At 36.4% G+C, this 19,399-nt stretch overlaps 1 long non-coding RNA gene across 1 annotated transcript; it reads left to right on the forward strand.

The window, feature by feature from the left end:
* The first annotated feature begins 14,492 nt into the window (after nucleotides 1-14,492).
* LOC113295092 lies at nucleotides 14,493-15,636 on the forward strand. The gene is made up of 3 exons (XR_003332779.1): nucleotides 14,493-14,581; nucleotides 14,937-14,981; nucleotides 15,526-15,636. It is a non-coding gene; the product is annotated as an uncharacterized LOC113295092 (long non-coding RNA).
* The last annotated feature ends 3,763 nt before the right edge of the window (nucleotides 15,637-19,399 follow it).

Raw genomic sequence — 19,399 nt, forward strand, 5'->3', positions numbered from 1 at the left:
CAGACGCACAACCTGTGATATTTCAATTATATAACAAAATATAATGCGGAATAGAAATAACACAGACACGAGAATTTTGTTAACGAGGAAACCGCAAATGCAGAAAAACCCCGGGACCTAGTCCATATTGAGCACACACTGTATTAAGCCGCTACAGACACTAGCCTACTGCAAACTAACTTCGGTCTGGACTATAGTTGAACCCCCAATCAATCTCACACTGATCCAAGGTACAATTATGCTCCTTACGTCTCTGATCCCAGCAGGATACTACGCACTTGATTCTCTTAGCTGATCTCACCCACAACTAAGAGTTGTTACGACCCAAAGTCGAAGACTTTAATAAACAGATTTGTATCACACATAAAAGTCTATGCTAATAGATAAATATGTATCCCACAGAAAAACCTACGAGTTTTGTTCCGTCATTTGATAAATCAAGGTGAACATGAACCAGTTGATAAACCAGACTTATATTCCCGAAGAACAACTCGTTATTATCAATCACCTCACAATAATCTTAATCGACGCGACGAAAGAAGATAGTGTGGAATCACAAACGATGAGACGAAGATGTTTGTGATTACTTTTATATCTTTCCTATTGGAGATATCAATCTCAAGCCAATCTTTGCGATTGTACTCGTACGATAGAATATGCAAGATCAGATCACACAACTACGAGAAAGTAGTATCGGTCTGGCTTCACAATCCCAATGAAGTCTTTAAGTCGTTAACCTGGTTTTCAAGAAGAAACCTAAGGTTAAAGGATAATCGACTCTATCTAATACAACTAGTATCACATAGGAGGTGTGGGGATTAGGTTTCCCAGTTGCTAGAGTTCTCCCTTATATTGTCTTTCAAATCAGGTTTGCAATCAATGTTAGCTTGGTAATAAAGCATTCAATATTCACCGTTAGATGAGAACCTGATTAGATTCAAGCTAATATCTTTCAACCGTTGGATCGAAAACTTAGCTTGTTACACACAAATGAAATGCATGATTTTAGGTTTGTGTAACCGTACCCAAACATGTACATTTGTTGGTTCAACAATAGTTAACCAAATGGTTAGCCATATGAGCACTTTCATATCAACCATATTCTTATTCACCATAACTAGTTCAAATGACTCAAATGAACTAGTTAGAGAGTTGTTCAATTGCTTAGATCTTATAGAAGTATACAAGACACAATCGAAGCAAAAACGATTTGATTAACTCAAATTGATTCATGAACTTTATAACCACGGTTTTCAAACTTGCATTCCTTAGTTTATATAAATATAAGTTCACAAATAATCGTCTTTAGAAATAACCAACTCAAGTACGTGGACTAAGTTCGCGGACTTAAGTTCCCGGAAGGAGTTCACAATCTCCAACAGATTTTCTCGGGATGAGAACCTCCGCCAGTTCGCGACTCTTGTTCTGGTTTTCCTGATCAACAAAGTACGCATACTTTGTTTCAAGGAATAAGGACTTATACATATATGTGTTACCACACAACGCTTATATCCAACATTGGTTAAATATTCAAAACTCTCATTTCAATAATTGAAACATTCTTAGAGGACGTTATGTAGTTGTTATTCACAAACCCTTTTTCGTCAAAGCCATTTTCAAAGTGATTGAAACATAACATGACTTTCGTCACTAGATAAAGATGAACTTGGCCAAAGCGAAAGCTTACCAACACATATTTCGAGAAATAGATAGGCGAGATAAACTCGGTTCGAAATAGCAAATGTGTATAATCAAAGTCTATATAGAAAAACGACTTTTATCTCAAGATAGGAGAGTAGATAGACTTTTGAGTGATAGATAAGTTCAAGTCTCACATACCTTTTAGTCGATGAAGTTCCACCAGTTCCTTGAGTAGTTCTTCGTCTTGTATGATGATCGCCATGGAGTTCTTGAGCTTAACTACACTTTCTATCTTAGTCCGAGACTTAGCTATAGTAGACTATAATTCAAGACTTATATTTTTGATCACTAACATTGACAAACATGCTTGAGATAGCAACGCATGCGAGTTCGACCGAGCAGTGCTCTAACAATTTTAGCTTTAATGTACTTTCTATGAACCAGTTATGAATTATTTTGGAGAATATTGAGTAATGACGAATTATTTGGAGAATACTAAGTGTTGGTGAATTATTTGGATACTGAGTGTTGATGAATCAGTTCTGGCATCAATTAGAAGTTAGAAGTTGGTGTAATCAATTAGAAGTTAGAAGTCAGTGTTGATAAACTCAGTTTACATATCTAAAGTTCGACATTGAATATAACTTTCACGAGGGGGCGCATCCCCCGAGTAATGTGCGACGTAATTTAAATTTGTAGCTTAGGTTAGGTTTAGGCTGTTTTCTTATGGTTTGCAGTGAAATTTTTAACATGGAGCATGTATGGTCATGTAGTATTTCATGTATCAGGTTAACATTTGCACCGACTGCATACTAATCCGATGCGAAGTAACTTATGTGATACTGTTTATGTTGTTTTTTTGTAGCAAAATCTTGGTTGTTGACATAGTTTTTTCATTGTTAACACTGAGAATTTGTCGAATATCCAGATTATTGTACCAACAATGGTTTTTGTTGCAGGTTTGTTGGATCAACTTTCATTGTTGATGCAAATAACCTGGATAATTTTCAGATTATGGTTGTTGACAGATATTTTATTGGATTAACATTGGTTGTTGATGCAGGTTTATTGGATCGACTTTCATTGTTGATGCAAATAACCTGGATAATTTTCTGACTATGGTTGTTGACAGATTATGGTGTCAACAATGGTTTGTTGATCCCAAATTCCGAACACAACCTTGTTTTTTTTTTTTATGGTTTATTAGTTTTGTTGATTTGTTATGGTTGTTGCAGGCTAAGGATGGCTGTTGCGGAGTTCAAATTTTGCAATATAATGGTCTTGCATCCTGTTTTGGAATCAACTACTATCAGCGAGATGATAAGTGTGATGAAAAAATTGGCCTTATGTCCCTAAATACCTCGTACTTTTTGGTTACACTGTATATGGAATTTCACGTGTCATTAATCACGATTTGGATTTGAGGTTTTTCATTCACTATTGCATCACAAAAGTGATTGATGTGTTGAAGTTTAACATCCAGTTTAAGATTTTCGTTGATTTTATTCCCTCTTTTTCTTCTGTTGCTCCTTCTTCGTCATCATCAAGTTGTATTTCAAACAACGAGGTGGTTGTTGTAGAAGACTTGATGGATGATTCATCTTTGATAAAAAAGGATCCCCAAGAAGTCAAATGCTTGGGCCAACATCTTAACCGGAGTAGGGAATTTGTTTGAAAGTGTTAAAGATTGTCTTGGTACTGTTAAGAAGTATGAAGTTCAGAGTGGTTACAAATATTTCATACATAAGAGTGACTAGAAATGAAACATTGTGGAGTGTAAGCACAAGAAAATTCAAAATTGTAGCTAGAGGTTTCATGCATCTCTCGCTGCCAATATTAATCGTGTATTTCAATGCAAGACGTTTCACGGAGAGCATTCATGTGATTTAGCTTGTTCTGGTCTAGGAAAATTCAGGATGACGAAATCTTTTCTGAAGGATATCATAATAGATGATTTTCGAGCATCAAAGAAGAAGAAGACTGTAGCTGATGTCAAAGATCTGCTGCATCTGGAATATGGAGTTGATCTCACGTATAGTCAGGCATATGATGGTTTACAATTCACCAAATAGTGTCTCTGGGTGATGATATCAAGTCCTATTCAGACTTTGTTTGGTGTAAAGATTCCACTGAATGTTACAATCCTGGAAGTGTTGTCAAGTTTGAGTATGACAGTGTAACGAAGCAGTTCCAAAGGTTTTTTGTCGCTTCCGAAGCTTCAATTACTGGTTTTAACAATTATTATCGTCCGATGTTATTTATTGATGCTACTTTTCTGACTGGGAAGTTCAAGGGCAGTCTCATGGTTGCTTGCGGGAAAACTGGTAACCAAGGTATGATTTTTAATCTTTTTTATCTTTTATAATTATCAAGTGTTTCAACTTTAGTTGTTGATACTAATTTTTTGTTTCAACTTGAGTTGTTGATACCATTGTATAGTCTGAAATGTCCCTGAATTTCACTTCTATGGATCTCATAAATTTTGTTTGTTCCCATTACTCTTGTTGTTGATCCCATAACCTTTGTTGTTGATTCCATATATTTGTATCGACTTTTGTTGTTGACCCCATAACTTGTTCATGCATTTCAGTTTTATGGGTCACTTTATGAATTTTTGGTGTTTATTGTTTGTTGTAGAGATCTATCCAGTTGCATTTGAAATTGTTCCTTGTGAAAATTGTGAGAGTTGGGAATGGTTCTTAACCAATTTGAAGGGTATTATCCGTGATGACCGTCCACTGAACATCATATCAGATCGTGGAACTGGCTGTTTGAAGCATGTCCCTGTGATCTTCCCAAACGCGTACTGTTTGTACCGCATGAAAGGGAATATTCCTGTTCCAAAGGGCAAGAGAGGCAAACTGCTGTGAAGTTGTTTGAAGAGTGCTACACTGATTTAACAAAGGAGAAATTTTATGCTGATGCAAAGAGTATGAGCAATCTGAAGTTCGATTCAGTTATCGATTGGATGGTAAAGATTTCATTCCAGAACTGGGATGCTCATGCATTTTTATGAGAAATATTTGGTGAGAACACATCCAACATTGCTGAGAGTTTTCACATCATGATTAAGCATGATAAGCAGCTTCCAATACTTGAGTTTATCAATTCTATTCGTGCTAATGTAATGGAGCAGAACTACAAGAGGTTGGTGAAGTCTAGTAAGCGAACTGCAAAGCTTACTCCCGGGATGCAGGCTAGGATCAACAAGAGGGTAACTTATTGCCGTTTTACAAGTTCTAAAGATCAAGGGAGAAAGTTATTGAGATCATTTATCTTACTTGAAAGCACACAGTCGACTTGGATGCCAAGACATGCACTTCCAATACGCACATGTAAGTTATTCAATTGAACAAAATCTCTACTCATATCCATTTTACTAACATAATTCCAATGGCGTAAAGATGGAGGAATTTATAAAAAAAAATTAACCGACGAATGAGACATTTTTTTTTAGATTATGATATATCGCGATGTTGATAATACTTCTACCGACAAAGTACAGGCATATAATGATCGGACAAGACTGTTAGAGCATTGCTCGGTCGAACTCGCATGCGTTGCTATATCAAGCATGTTTGTCAATGTTAGTGATCAAAACTATAAAATCTTGATTTCTAGTCTACTATAGCTAAGGTCTCGGACTAGGATAGAAAGTGTAGTTGAGATCAAGAACTCCATGGAAATCATCATATAAGATGAAGGACTACTCAAAGAACCGGTGGATCTTCATCAACTAAAAGGTATGTGGAGACTTGAACTTATCTATCACTCAAAAGTCTATCTACTCTATCTCCTATCTTGAGACAAAAGTCGTTTTGCTATATAGACTTAGACTATACACATTTGATATTTCGAGCCGAGTTTATCTCTCCTATCTATTTCTCGAAATATGTGTTGGTAAGCTTTCGCTTTAACCAAGTTCATCTTTACCTAGTGACGAAAGTCATGATATGTTTCGATCACTTTGAGAATTGCTCTGACGAAAAATGGTTTGTGAATAACAACTATATAATGTCCTCTGAGAATGTTTCAATGATTGAAATGAGATTTTAGATTATATAACCATTGATGGATATAAGCATTGTTGTGGAAACACATATATGTATAAGTACTATTCCTTGAACCAAAGTTTGCAAACTTTGTTGATCAAGAGAACCGGAATTGTTTGCACAGTTTGCGAACTGTCCGCGAACTGGCGGAAGTTCTCATCCGAGAATATCTGCTGGAGTTTGAAAACTCACTCAGCAAGCTCAGTCCGCGAACTGGCGAAGTTCTCAAACCCGAGAATTTCTGCTGGAGTTTGTGAACTACTTCCAAGAACTTAAGTCCGCGAACCCAGTCCGCGAACTTGAGTAGGTTATGTCTAAAAACGATTTTTCTGCAACTCATCTTTATATTGATTAAGGGATGCTTTTGCAAACCGTGGCTATAAAGTTCATGAACCGATTCGAGTGAATCAAATCTTTTTTGCTTCCACTATGTCTTGTGAAGTTATATAAGATCCAAGCAATTGAACAACTATCTAACTAGTTCATTTGAGTCATTTGAACTAGTTATAGTGAAGAAGAATATGGTTGATGTGAAAGTGATCATATGGCTAACCATTTGGTTAACTATTGTTGAACCAACTAATGTACAAGTTTGGGTACGGTTACACGAGCCTAGAAGCGTGCATTTCATTTGTGTATGACAAGCTATGTTTTCGATCTAACGGTTGATAAATATTAGCTTGAATCTAATCAGGTTTTCATCTAACGGTGAATATTGAATGCTTTGTTACTAAGCTAACATTGATTTCAAACCCCGATTTGAAAGACTATATAAGGGAGAACTCTAGCAACTGGGAAACCTAATCCCCACACCTTACGTTTGATACTAGTTGTAGCTAGAGGCGATTCTCCTTTAACCTCTAGTTTTCTTTTCTCAAACCGGGTTAACGACTTAAAGACTTCATTGGGATTGTGAAGCCAGACCGATACTGCTTTCTTGTAGTTGTGTGATCTGATCTTGTTATTTCTATCGTACGAGTATAATTGAAATAATTGGCTTGAGATTTCTATCTCCGATAGGCAAGATAAAAATTAATCACAAACATATTCGTCTCATCGTTTGTGATTCCGCAATAACTTGTTTCGCTAGTCGATTAAGTTTATTGTGAGGTGGTTGATAATTCTAGGCTGTTCTTCGGGAATATAAGTCCGGGTTATCGATTGGTTCCTTTTCACCTTGATTTTATCAAAAGACGGAACAAAACTCATAGGTATATTCGTGGGAGACGGATTTATCTATTACAATAGACTTTTCTGTGTGATACAAATTTGTTTATTAAAGTCTTCGATTTTGGGTTGAAGAAACTCTTAGTTGTGGGTGATATCAGCTAAGGGAATCAAGTGTGTAGTATCCTGTTGGGATCAGAGACGTAAGGAGCATAATTGTACCTTGGATTAGTGTGAGATTGATTGGGGTTCAACTACAGTCCAGACCAAAGTCAGTTTGTAGTAGGATAGTGTCTGTAGCGGCTTAATACAGTGTGTGTTCAATCTGGACTAGGTTCCAGGGTTTTTCTGCATTTGCGGTTTCCTTGTTAACAAAATTCTGGTGTATGTGTTATTTATATTCCACATTATATTGTTTATCTTTATAATTGAAATGTCATAGGTTGTGCATTAGAATCAATCAGTTAGAATATCCTACCTTTTGTTTTTTGATTTAAATTGATTGATACTTGGATATTTGTCTTTGGTACCGTCCAAGTTTATCTCTCTTGTATTTATTTAAATTGAGACTCGCAATTTGCTTGAGTAGGATTTAAATCGATAGATAGAGATATAAATTCTTTGATATACTTTTTTATCTAGATTGAGTTTGACTGTATAGTTGATTCTCTAGAAAGTATATTGGAGTTTGTCCATACAGATTGCTAAGCGAAATATTGGGTGTGGTTGTTAGACCCCCGCTTTTTCAATTGGTATCAGAGCAGACAAACATGTTAAAGACCTTACAAGTCTGTGTTTGAAGCAATCTGACTCTATGGACGAAAAGAGTATCTATGATAACGCAACATCAATTCAAAATCACTCAGGTAAGTTCCAAAGTCTTGAAACATCTGAGAAAAACTCTGACTCTCGTCCCTTGACTGAATCTGCATACACCTGGGAAAAATCTCTTGATAAACAGTTGGATAACCTTTCGGATGATAGTGATTCAGAAGAAGGACAAAGTGTTGATAAGGAAGTCTCTCAATATCTCAATCTGTTTGACCGTGATTTGAAAGAAAAAAAATCAAAAACTTGTTTGAGTAAATAGATGGCTCCTCTTTGTGAAGAAAACAGAAAGTTGAGAAAACTCTTTAAAGAATATAATGATGGGTATAAACTCCTCGCGAAGAAGATGTTCGCACAAAAAGGTCCGAATGTGACAATATTCTTCGAAATCTCTTCATGTTGAAAGGAAGACTTGCAGAAGTTGAAGCAAGATATGACTCTCAACGAAAATGTTTTGACCACAAAGAACTCAGTCTTCTCGCCAAAGAAAAATCCTTGGAGTATGATCTTACAGCCGCTCTTTATAAGGTGAAATCACTAGGAGAGAGTCTAAGTAGATTCAATTCTAGCTCTACAAAATTATCTTCTATGATTGGAGCAATAAAGAACATCGTGATACACGTAGTCTGGGCTATAAAGGAATAGACGCTCCAAAGTCAAGAAAGATAAATTTTGTTAAAGCTATTGATTCTTCATGTGAAAAACGTTCACAACCTGTAATGTCCCTAAAGACAAGGATTGTACTCCTTCTAAATCTACTCACATGAGAACAACGAAGAATAAATCCTTTAACTGCTATTACTGTGGAAATAAAGGACATCCTGAGCGAAAATGCCGTTTTCATCTAAGGAATGAAAAACTTCACAACATTCTAGTATGGGTGTCTAAATAAGTTATTAGACCTGTCTCTCATATCGTTGTAATAAAAGGCATTCTCGACGATCAAAAAAGATACTATGATAAGTCTTTTCTTAATTGTGTTTCTGAAATGAAAAATGCCTACAATAGTAGAAGGAAGAATGGCAGAAGAGCAACTGACTTGTTAAATAATTCTGAGAAGAGAAAAAGGCAAAGGAGAAAGAAAGAAAATCCAAACTCCGCTTCCATTAAACCAGAGGAATCTGCTCCATACTTCATTCATATCAACAATCGAGTCTCAGAGCTTAAGATGAGCATAAACAGACTTAAACGGAGCATCAAAAAAACATGAAAAGTTGTTGGCACAGGTACTCCTAATTCCTCTTCTGATAAAACTTCTTCAATTATGACAAGAGATTTTCCTGTAAATCCTCTTGAAGGTGAGAAAGAAGAAATCAATATTGGTGAGCAAAATGCTCATCTAAATACAACATGACTGCTCAATGCAGCATCCTCCTGTAGTCAAAGAAGGATGCTCATTGTTCTCAAGAAATGTGTCTTGAGAATGCTGTCAAGGTTGTATGATACCTGTGTTGTTGTATTTAATGATTTTGGAATCTTTTAAGCTTAGATCCAGTTCTTTTCTCTTGAAGATTTTTTCTTTGTTGACGTCCTTCTTCCAAGAATTGCTCCTCTATTTTCTTTGGTCACGATTTTTGTTATAGTGTGCATGTATACCAGACCCACTCGGACGTCTGTCCCTCTAGGGTTTTCATGGAACCTCTTCATATTTATATGTGTCACAGATTGATAAATTGTTCCATAAGGTCTAAAGATTCTACTGAATTTGTATATGCACACAATGGATGGAGACAACAAAAGTGATGAAGTCAAGAAGGGAAAGATTACCGAGTTTCATAAGAATCCTGTTTTCATAACATGCTATCATGCTCTTGATCATGAAGACAAACTACCAGTCCAGATGTCATCACAACTGGTAGGAAATCTTCTTCGAGATTTTGAGGTCGTTCGTGAACAACTCGGAATTGCAACAAGGAAACTTGATTTTCTGAAAAACGAACTGAAGAAAGCAACTGAGGAGATCGTTCTTGTCCAGTCTATAGTTTCTAATCGGGTTTAGTTTTTTTCAAATCATGTTCTCTTAGAAAAAGTTTTCCTAGTACATCTTCTTTTCTTGTTTGCTTAGAAGAATAACTAGAGTTTGGAATAGCCATTATTGTGATTACACATAGCTATGTCCAACGTTTTCATCTTTATGTTTTTAGATTTATTGGTTTAAATTCTAAATTTGTTTGGAAGATGATTTGCAGTATTAATCCTTATGGTTTCAAATATTGCAATATTGTTATGGGATATGTGTGTTTACGTCCGTGAACTTGATTGTCCCATACCTTGTCAAAAGTAAAGTCTTTCGTATGTCGATATGCGTGTATTGATAAAAGAATGAATGAAATTTTGACAAATATAAAAGTTAAGCCTATTGTGTCAATTATTGATGGAAGATAGGTTAAAATCTTTTGTTTACAAGGATTATGTCTATTGTATGTCGTTATGCAAATAGTGATGGAAAATAGAATAAATCCTTGTGCATTCCGCAGTATTGATCTTCCCTGATCCATAATCTTTTATGTATTACTGTGAGGCTCCGTAATGTGTCATATGTTGAGCACTAAACGACCAAGTTGATTATTTCCATGATTAGCTTTGTTGTTGTTCCGTAAGATACTTTATGTCGAGCATAATCAACTATATTAATCATCTTGTTTGGTTATTTAGTTATGGCTCCATAAGTTTTTCTCATGTTTGAGCATTTTTGACTGGGTTGATTTTTTTCTTATGATTAACTTAGTCATTGCTCCATAGATTCTCTTATGTTAAGTATGACCAATTAAATTGTTTATTTTTGTGATTAGTTAAGTTGTGTATTTCGATTAGATTAATTATGGGATCTCCTATGATTAATCAAATTGAGTTTTTTGAGTCTCCATAAGTTTTTTTATGTCGAGCATGATCAATTAAATTGATTACTTTTGTGATTAGTTTGATTGTGTAATCCGATTAAATAAACCATTGATTCTCTTGTGGTTAATTTAATTGAGTATTTTTGGATTCAAATTCATACTTGTATGTGATTTGTTATGTCCAAAGAAATCCTTCTTTTTTCTTGAAATTAAGGTCGCTCTTGTTGTTCTTTCGAGAATGACATTTTATGAGGGAGAGTTCTTTTGAACTTGTGCTTAATTTCCATATCTTTGTGGGGAGTGTGGCCGTGGAATATTATAGGGGTTATCTTGTATCTTTAAATTCCTTGATGAATGCATTTAGCTTCGGCTTTATGATTGCATCTAAAGAACAAGTTGATATATACTTTCTTTTAGTCATGAAATGTCTCTTTCGAAAATTTCATTAGGATCCCGTTCTTGTACCTTTGCCAATTTTATTGACAAAAAGGGGGAGAATTAATATGTAGTTCACACTACAAATACATATGGTTTTCGGATCATTATGTAAGGGGGAGGGGTTTCCATGTGAGATGGAGTATTGATTAAGGGGGAGTGATACATCTCACCATACTATTGTTGTCAAAGTTGTGATACAATTGAATTTTTATACTGTGTAATGATACTATGTCATTGTATAACAATGATCGAGAACTCTATTTTCTCATTGTTATAGCTACGGATTTTCAACAACGATGATGCTAAACTTACAACCTTTGGGATCATTGGAGTACTTGGAAGTGACGAAGATTTCGAGTAATATTGAAGATTAGGCATCTGGAATACGAGATTCAAAAATGTATTTATCTTTTTTTGTATTCCATATGTATTGATAGTTTTGCCATTAAAATTGACAAAGGGGGAGATTGTTAGAGCATTGCTCGGTCGAACTCGCATGCGTTGCTATCTCAAGCATGTTTGTCAATGTTAGTGATCAAAACTATAAAGTCTCTATTTCTAGTCTACTATAGCTAAGGTATCGGACTAGGATAGAAAGTGTAGTTGAGCTCAAGAACTCCATGGCAATCATCATACACGACAAAGGACTACTCAAGGAACCGGTGGATCTTCATCAACTAAAAGGTATGTGGAGACTTGAACTTATCTATCACTCAAAAGTCTATCTACTCTATCTCCTATCCCGAGACAAAAGTCGTTTTGCTATATAGACTTAGATTATACACATTTAATATTTCGAGCCGAGTTTATCTCGCCTATCTATTTCTCGAAATATGTGTTGGTAAGCTTTCACTTTAACCAAGTTCATATTTACCTAGTGAAGAAAGTCATGATATGTTTCAATCACTTTGAGAATTTCTCTGACGAAAAATGGTTTGTGAATAACAACTGTATAACGTCCTCTGAGAATGTTTCAATGATTGAAATGAGAGTTTAGATTATATAACCATTGATAGATATAAGCATTGTTGTGGAAACATATATATGTATAAGTCCTATTCCTTGAACCAAAGTTTACGAACTTCGTTGATCAAGAGAACCGGAATTGTTTGCACAGTTTGCGAACTCATTCCGCGAACTGGCGGAAGTTCTCATCCGAGAATATCTGCTGGAGTTTGAAAACTCACTCAGCAAGCTCAGTCCGCGAACTCAGTCCGAAAACTGGCGAAGTTCTCAAGCCCGAGAATTTCTGCTGGAGTTTGTAAACTCCTTCCGGGAACTTAAGTCCGCGAACCCAGTCCGCGAACTTGAGTAGGTTATGTCTAAAAACGATTGTTCTTGAACTCATCTTTATATTGATTAAGGAATGATTTTGCAAATCGTGGCTATAAAGTTCATGAAACGATTCGAGTGAATCAAATCGTTTTTGCTTCCAATGTGTCTTGTGAAGTTACATAAGATCCAAGCAATTGAACAACTATCTAACTAGTTCATTTGAGTCATTTGAACTAGTTATAGTGAAGAAGAATATGGTTGATATGAAAGTGATCATATGGCTAACCATTTGGTTAACTATTGTTGAACCAACTAATGTACAAGTTTGGGTATGGTTACACGAGCCTAGAAGCGTGCATTTCATTTGTGTATGACAAGCTATGTTTTCGATCTAACGGTTGATAAATATTAGCTTGAATCTAATCAGGTTTTCATCTAACGGTGAATATTGAATGCTTTGTTATTAAGCTAACATTGATTTCAAACCCCGATTTGAAAGACTATATAAGGGAGAACTCTAGCAACTGGGAAACCTAATCCCCACACCTTACGTTTGATACTAGTTGTAGCTAGAGGCGATTCTCCTTTAACCTCTAGTTTTCTTTTCTCAAACCGGGTTAACAACTTAAAGACTTCATTGGGATTGTGAAGCCATACCGATACTGCTTTCTTGTAGTTGTGTGATCTGATCTTGCTGTTTCTATCGTACGAGTACAATTGAAATAATTGGCTTGAGATTTTTGTCTCCGATAGGCAAGATAAAAAGTAATCACAAACATCTTCGTCTCATCGTTTGTGATTCCGCAATAACTTGTTTTGCTAGTCGATTAAGTCTTTGTGAGGTGGTTGATAATTCTAGGCTGTTCTTCGGGAATATAAGTCCGGGTTATCGATTGTTTCCTTTTCACCTTGATTTTATCAAAAGACGGAACCAAACTCATAGGTATATTCGTGGGAGACGGATTTATCTATTACAATAGACTTTTCTGTGTGATACAGATTTGTTTATTAAAGTCTTCGATTTTGGATTGAAGCAACTCTTAGTTGTGGGTGAGATCAGCTAAGGGAATCAAGTGCGTAGTATCCTGCTGGGATCAGAGACGTTAGGAGCATAACTATACCTTGTATCAGTGTGAGATTGATTGGGGTTCAATTACAGTCCAGACCAAAGTCAGTTTGTAGTAGGCTAGTGTCTGTAGCGGCTTAATACAGTGCGTGTTCAATTTGTACTAGGTCCCGGGGTTTTTCTGCATTTGCGGTTTCCTCGATAACAAAATTCTGGTGTCTGTGTTATTTTTATTCTGCATTATATTGTTTATTTTTATAATTGAAATGTCACAGGTTGTGCGTTAGAATCAATCAATTAGAATATCTGACCTTTTGGTTGTTGATTTAAATTGATTGATACTACGATATTGGTCTTTGCTACCATCCTAGTTTATCTCTCTTGTAGTTAAATTGGGACTCTCAGTTTGCTTGAGTAATATTTAAATCGAGAGATAGAGATATAAACTCTTTGATATACTTTTTATCTAGATTGAGTCTGACTGTCTAGTTGATTCTCTAGAAAGTATATTGGAGTTTGTCCATACAGATTGCTAAGCGAAATATTGGGTGTGGTTGTTAGACCCCCGCTTTTTCAAAGACTATATAAAGAAACAAAAATCACGAGCTTTGGAAATCTATAGACTATCAAAATTTTGAAAGAATGAGAGGGAGGTAACTAGAGCTAGCAAACCAAGCCAAAACCCGCGGGTTAGCCCGTCCCGTCCCGTGAAAACCCGCACCCGTCCCGGATCGTAACTAAACAAGACGGGCGCGGGTTGTATAATTAGTGGCTTGTGAAGAAACGGGTTAACCCGGCCCGTACCGTGAAACCCGCGGGTTAACCCGGCTCATTCCCCACCACTAGGCCGCGTGTCACAGTAATGTAAGCCTGTTACGTACGTGTCACAATATCTTGTTTCCCTCATATAAAAAGTTAAAAACGAAGAAAGAAACCCTAACTCCCTAAGCCGCTGCCGCCTTCATTCTTCCTCTTCTTTTCTTCTTCCCTGCTGAGTCTTCTGAATCTGATGGCAGGTACGAATCACAGTCACAGAACAACAAATTGAAATCTAAAGATCAAAGTTTAAAGGCTAGCAGGTAACAACAACATACTTCAAAGTTTTACCCAAGATTTTTCTCTTCACTATTTCCAGATATCATTTTTTGTCTCTGAAATTTTCGTGTAACAGCACAAGAAGATCGATCTCATGTATTTAAAGGTTCACTGTAAAGGTTAACTTCAGATCTCGTGTTTGAATTTCGGATTTCATCTTCTTACAGTTACAATCAAAAGTAAGTTTTCTTTTCTTTTCTCGTAAATATCATCAAAATAAAACATGGGTTTTGGTAATCAATTGTTAATTTCTTAAATCTAACCCCTTTATTTTTTTTATTCATCCAGTCTACCGAGAATACTCATACCAGCAGATGAAATACTAGCCCTTTTTCCCCAATTCTAATTTTATTGTTGGTAATCTCTGCTGTAGTTTGCACATAGGATATTTAGATTCTTTAATTGGTAATTTTGGTTGTGTTTATCGATTTGTCCCCCACAATTTATCTGAATACTCTTGTCTCTCTGTCCTGCAACTTAATTACTGTTTAGTGATGAACAAAATCTCATCTGTAACCTTTCCATGGAACTCAGGGGGGACATCAAGCACCATCTTTGATTAAATGTACTGGGGAGAGAGTGAGTCCTTTTGCCTCCATGTGTTGTTATTGCTATCAGTTACTGCATCTTTTTCAGTTCAAGTTATTCTTCAATGTTGTGTTTAGCTGTATGATTTGGTTGGAATATTCGACTATATCAGTAGTGGAATTTGAGGTCTGAATTTCATTGACATTAGGTTTATATATGATGAACTATTAGGTACGAGACTGGTAGGTCAAATTGTTCTGTGATGTCTCTTTCTCTTAGAAATCAATGATACACCTGATGAAGATAGCTTTTACACAAACAACTCATACAAGTGACAAATTCTCAATAGATTGGTAGTCTATACTTTTTAGTCACCAACACAGCCAACAACATAAATAGCACCACCACCATCAGAGCATTATGCTTAGAAGAAGAATTGTATAAATACTTACAACAGATTTAGAATTTCTGAAATATGGTTAGGTTTCAATAGACAGTTGATTTTTTTTTTCTTTTCTTTACATTGCCAGTTTTTCACGTTTCTGATTCTCTGAATGACTCTTTGACTTGTTCTTTGTGGCTCCATCCATTTCAGGATGTCAAGTGTACAAGAACAAGAGTTACCAGAACCAGACCATTACAACGATGTTATGAGTGGTGACGGTCAAGATGATGATGATGATGTTGAGATGCTAGATTCTGTGAATGAGGATCCAATTGTTGGTTGTGCACCTGCACAAGTTGCACGTGGAAAGAAAAATAGACTTAGATCCGAAGTTTGGGAATTTTTTAAACTCGTAAGTATAAGGATGGTACAACGAAGGGGGTGTGCAAGGCTTGTAATGTAGTATCTGTGTGACTGTGTCTGTGTTTCTTTAAGAAGACTAATTTGTTTAGTTTTGCAATTTTGAGTTTTTGAATTGATATACCAAATGAATTGGATGAATGTTAGATACTTAGGTTGTAGCTTGTAGGAAAGGAACTTTAGATGCCCTGAATGTGGAAGGAAATAGCCCAGAAATCGATTTCTGGCGAGTTGACTCAACAAAAACCAGGTAACCCGTGAGCACCCGTGAACCCGCGAGCTTTACCCGGGACGGGCACGGGTGGGATAAATGACCACCCGTGAAGAATTTCAACCCGCGAGCTCAGGCTTGTATTAACCCGTAACCCGCGGGTTGGTCACAAGCCAGACCCGTCCCGCCCGTTTGCCAGCTCTGGAGGTAACATCTAATCAATTTTATAAAGCTAGAACAAATACCGTGTAGGCTTCGAAGATGTTGCAGTGCCGACCCATAACTTTTTAATTTTTTTTTTATTACATGCCGTTTTTATTAGCTTATTATTGAACTCTATTTCATGTTGTTTTTATTAGCTTATTATTTAATGTTTTATTTTGGCTCATAGGTTCATCAACGTATTGAATTTTTATTAATTCTACTTTAATAATTTTTTTCTTATTTAATGAAATCAATTTTAAAACATGGATCAAATATTTCATAAGAGAGACACTGACCCGTGCATCGCATGGGTGAAAAACTAGTATCATTAAAGTTTGACTCCCTCTTAGTTGGAACTAGCAGCTGTGGAATGAGGCTCTGGAAACAAAGACAGGCTCATCAGGACCCTCATTGGTCTCTTTAGAGACTCTATCAGTATCCTCATTTTCTGGCTTAGAAGGGTGAACTACAATATGTTCACTGTCAGGCATGGCAACCTCTTTGTCAACTTTATTTCCACTCCTAAAGGTTGTAACAAATTCACATGATTGCACGATTTTCCTCATTTGGGATTAGGATCAGTATGACTAGGGAACCTTCTGTTATCTCTCTCACTTAGAGTCTTAGCTATTTGGCCTACTTGAAGTTCTAACTTAGCAAGAGTCTGGCATTATTTTAAAAATTATGCTTGGTTTCCTGCTGAAAACTAATGTGGCTCAATGCTAGCATCTCTTCGGTCTTTGCTAACATGTTAATAGAGTCCTCTAAGCTAGTCATTTTATCCTCAGAAGGTTTTTGGAACTGGTTTTGACCTGAAGATTTCTTATTATAACCGAAACCTGGGGGAGGCTGAGAATTACTAGACTGACCTTGACTCTGGCCTTTAGACCATGAGAAATTAGGATGGTTTATCCAACCAGGGATGTAAGTCTATGATTATGGGTCAAACATCTGACGCTTTTCAAACCTAGAGTTATTATAGATAGCATGGGATTGCTCTTCACTAACTTGATCTGAGTTATTAGGCTCTAGTCCACAACTAGAGACTTGAGAGGCTTTATTCCTATCATCAGGTTAACCACAATACCTATGTTTATACTGATTCAATTCCAAAGATTCTAACTTTATAGACAAAGCAACAAACTTAGCATCTGATCCAAAGTTTGTATCTGCCATATTGGTGCTACTTCTATGGACCAAGAGTCTTTTAGGGGGTTCAATACAAGGCTCCCATTTTGGGATTTTTTAGCTAGATCTTCTAAGAAGGAATATGCTTCATCAGCAGTTTTATTCGTGAACCCACCAGCGCAAAGACTCGACCATGGATTTGGTCGAATAGTCTAAACCGTCATAAAGAATCTCCATTAGTTTCATTTTCTCAAACCCATGGTAAGGACATTGCGACAAGAGATAATTGAATCTCTTTAAAAACCTATAAAGATATTCTCCTTCTTGTTGCATATTGGCACTAATTTTCTGCCAAATAGATATGCTTAGGGTAAAACTTTAAGTTGAATGCAGCAGTAAGTTCGTTCCATGTTTCTATAGACTCGGATGGTATATGCAGCCAAGACTTGGCTTTATCTCTAAGGGAAAAGGGGAACATTCTAAGTTTCAAGACTTCATCACTAAGGTCTTTAATCTTAATTGTACCACAAATTTCTTCAAAGTCCCTAACATGAAATTAAGGGTTTTCATCATCTTTTCCTAAGAATATAGGGATCATCTGAAGAATACCAGGTTCCAACTCATAATTAACCGTAGAGGATGGCAATTTAATGCAAGATGGTCGGTTGGACCTAGTTGGGTACATGTAATCTTTCAAAGTTGTCATTGCTGGCACAGCTGAAGTACCAGGGGTACTTTCATCACGAAGAGACAGATTCCCAAAACTGAAGTTTCCAAAAACAAGGCTCTCAAAAGAAGAGTCTTCGAGCTCCCCGCTTCCACAAGGATCTCTACTAGGTTTTTCACTAATCAATCGACCTAGAGTGTCTCTTTTCCAAGCCCGCTCTCTAATGACCTCAGGCATACACTAAAAAAAACTAAAAATAAAAAAATCCTGAAAGGAAGGGAAGTTCTAAGAAAACACACACAAGGTTCACTCCACCACAACAAGCCTTGATTCTAGCAAACAAAAAGCATGATGGCTCCCTTAGATTTTTTCTAGACCAAATTATATTCTTCCGAAAGGCAATTCGTGACAAGTTCAACAAACCTCTCTGGAATCAATCTGAACTAAAGTAAGCTAAATCGAGACAGGAGAAGATCAATAGAGCTTGAATACCCCAGCCTCACCGGAAAACGTTTCCTTGGGTTACAAGGCGACACGGTCAACTTACAATAATCATCATGAACTTTGAGTTAGGATTAATAGAGCAACCAATATAACTTTTGAACGACTTTCCTATTAAGCTCGTTACCCTATCAGTCTCGTTCCAGTCAGTATTTTAAGCTTGGGTTCGCGTAGGTTGTGTGTTCCTATGGCGGGCAAGAAGAGAACGGTGATGAAATTTGAACCCTTATATTATATGGCCAGGCCTTTCCCTTTATTAGAAAATTAAATTGTTTTCATTCCTCAACATATATGCATACGAAGGAAGACAGTAAACCCGGTGAGAGGGGAATCACGGGTGTTAGAAAAACTTACCTCCCGTTCCAGACGGGGAATGAACCTCTGAAGTCGACTCTAGCCACCGATTCCTATGTCAGTGTACGAACCCGAGGGGATGAGGCAATATCGTAATTGTCGTCCTTCCCTGTTTAGTTTAATACTCCCTCCGTTCCGAAATAATAGGCTGGTTTCTATAAATAGATGTTTCAAAAAAATAGGCTGGTTTCCTAATTGGGAAAGTCAAATGTTACTTTAGTTTTCTGGCACCACTTTTCTCTTAACTTCTTTAGATGACAAGTGTCATGTGGACCATTTCACTTTACTTCTTTTGCTGACAAGTGTCATGGGGACCATTTCACTTCCCTTCTTTTATTGACAAGTGTCATGAGGACCACTTTCAATGATTAGTTCTCTTATTTCCCTTAATTTTCTCTAAAAACAAAACCAGCATATTAATTAGGAACGGAGGGAGTATTTAATGTACCCTTCCTTAGGGTTTAAAATTAAAAATGTCCAAATGTACAAAGTCCAATGTCCAAAAAAAAAAGTGCAAAAGAAAAAGAAAAATAGAAAAATAAAAGATATCCTAATACAATTTCTAAAAAGAAAATCCAAAAATTATAACCAAAAAAAAT

Source organism: Papaver somniferum, chromosome 7 (genome assembly GCF_003573695.1).
Source record: "Papaver somniferum cultivar HN1 chromosome 7, ASM357369v1, whole genome shotgun sequence".
NCBI lineage: Eukaryota > Viridiplantae > Streptophyta > Magnoliopsida > Ranunculales > Papaveraceae > Papaver > Papaver somniferum.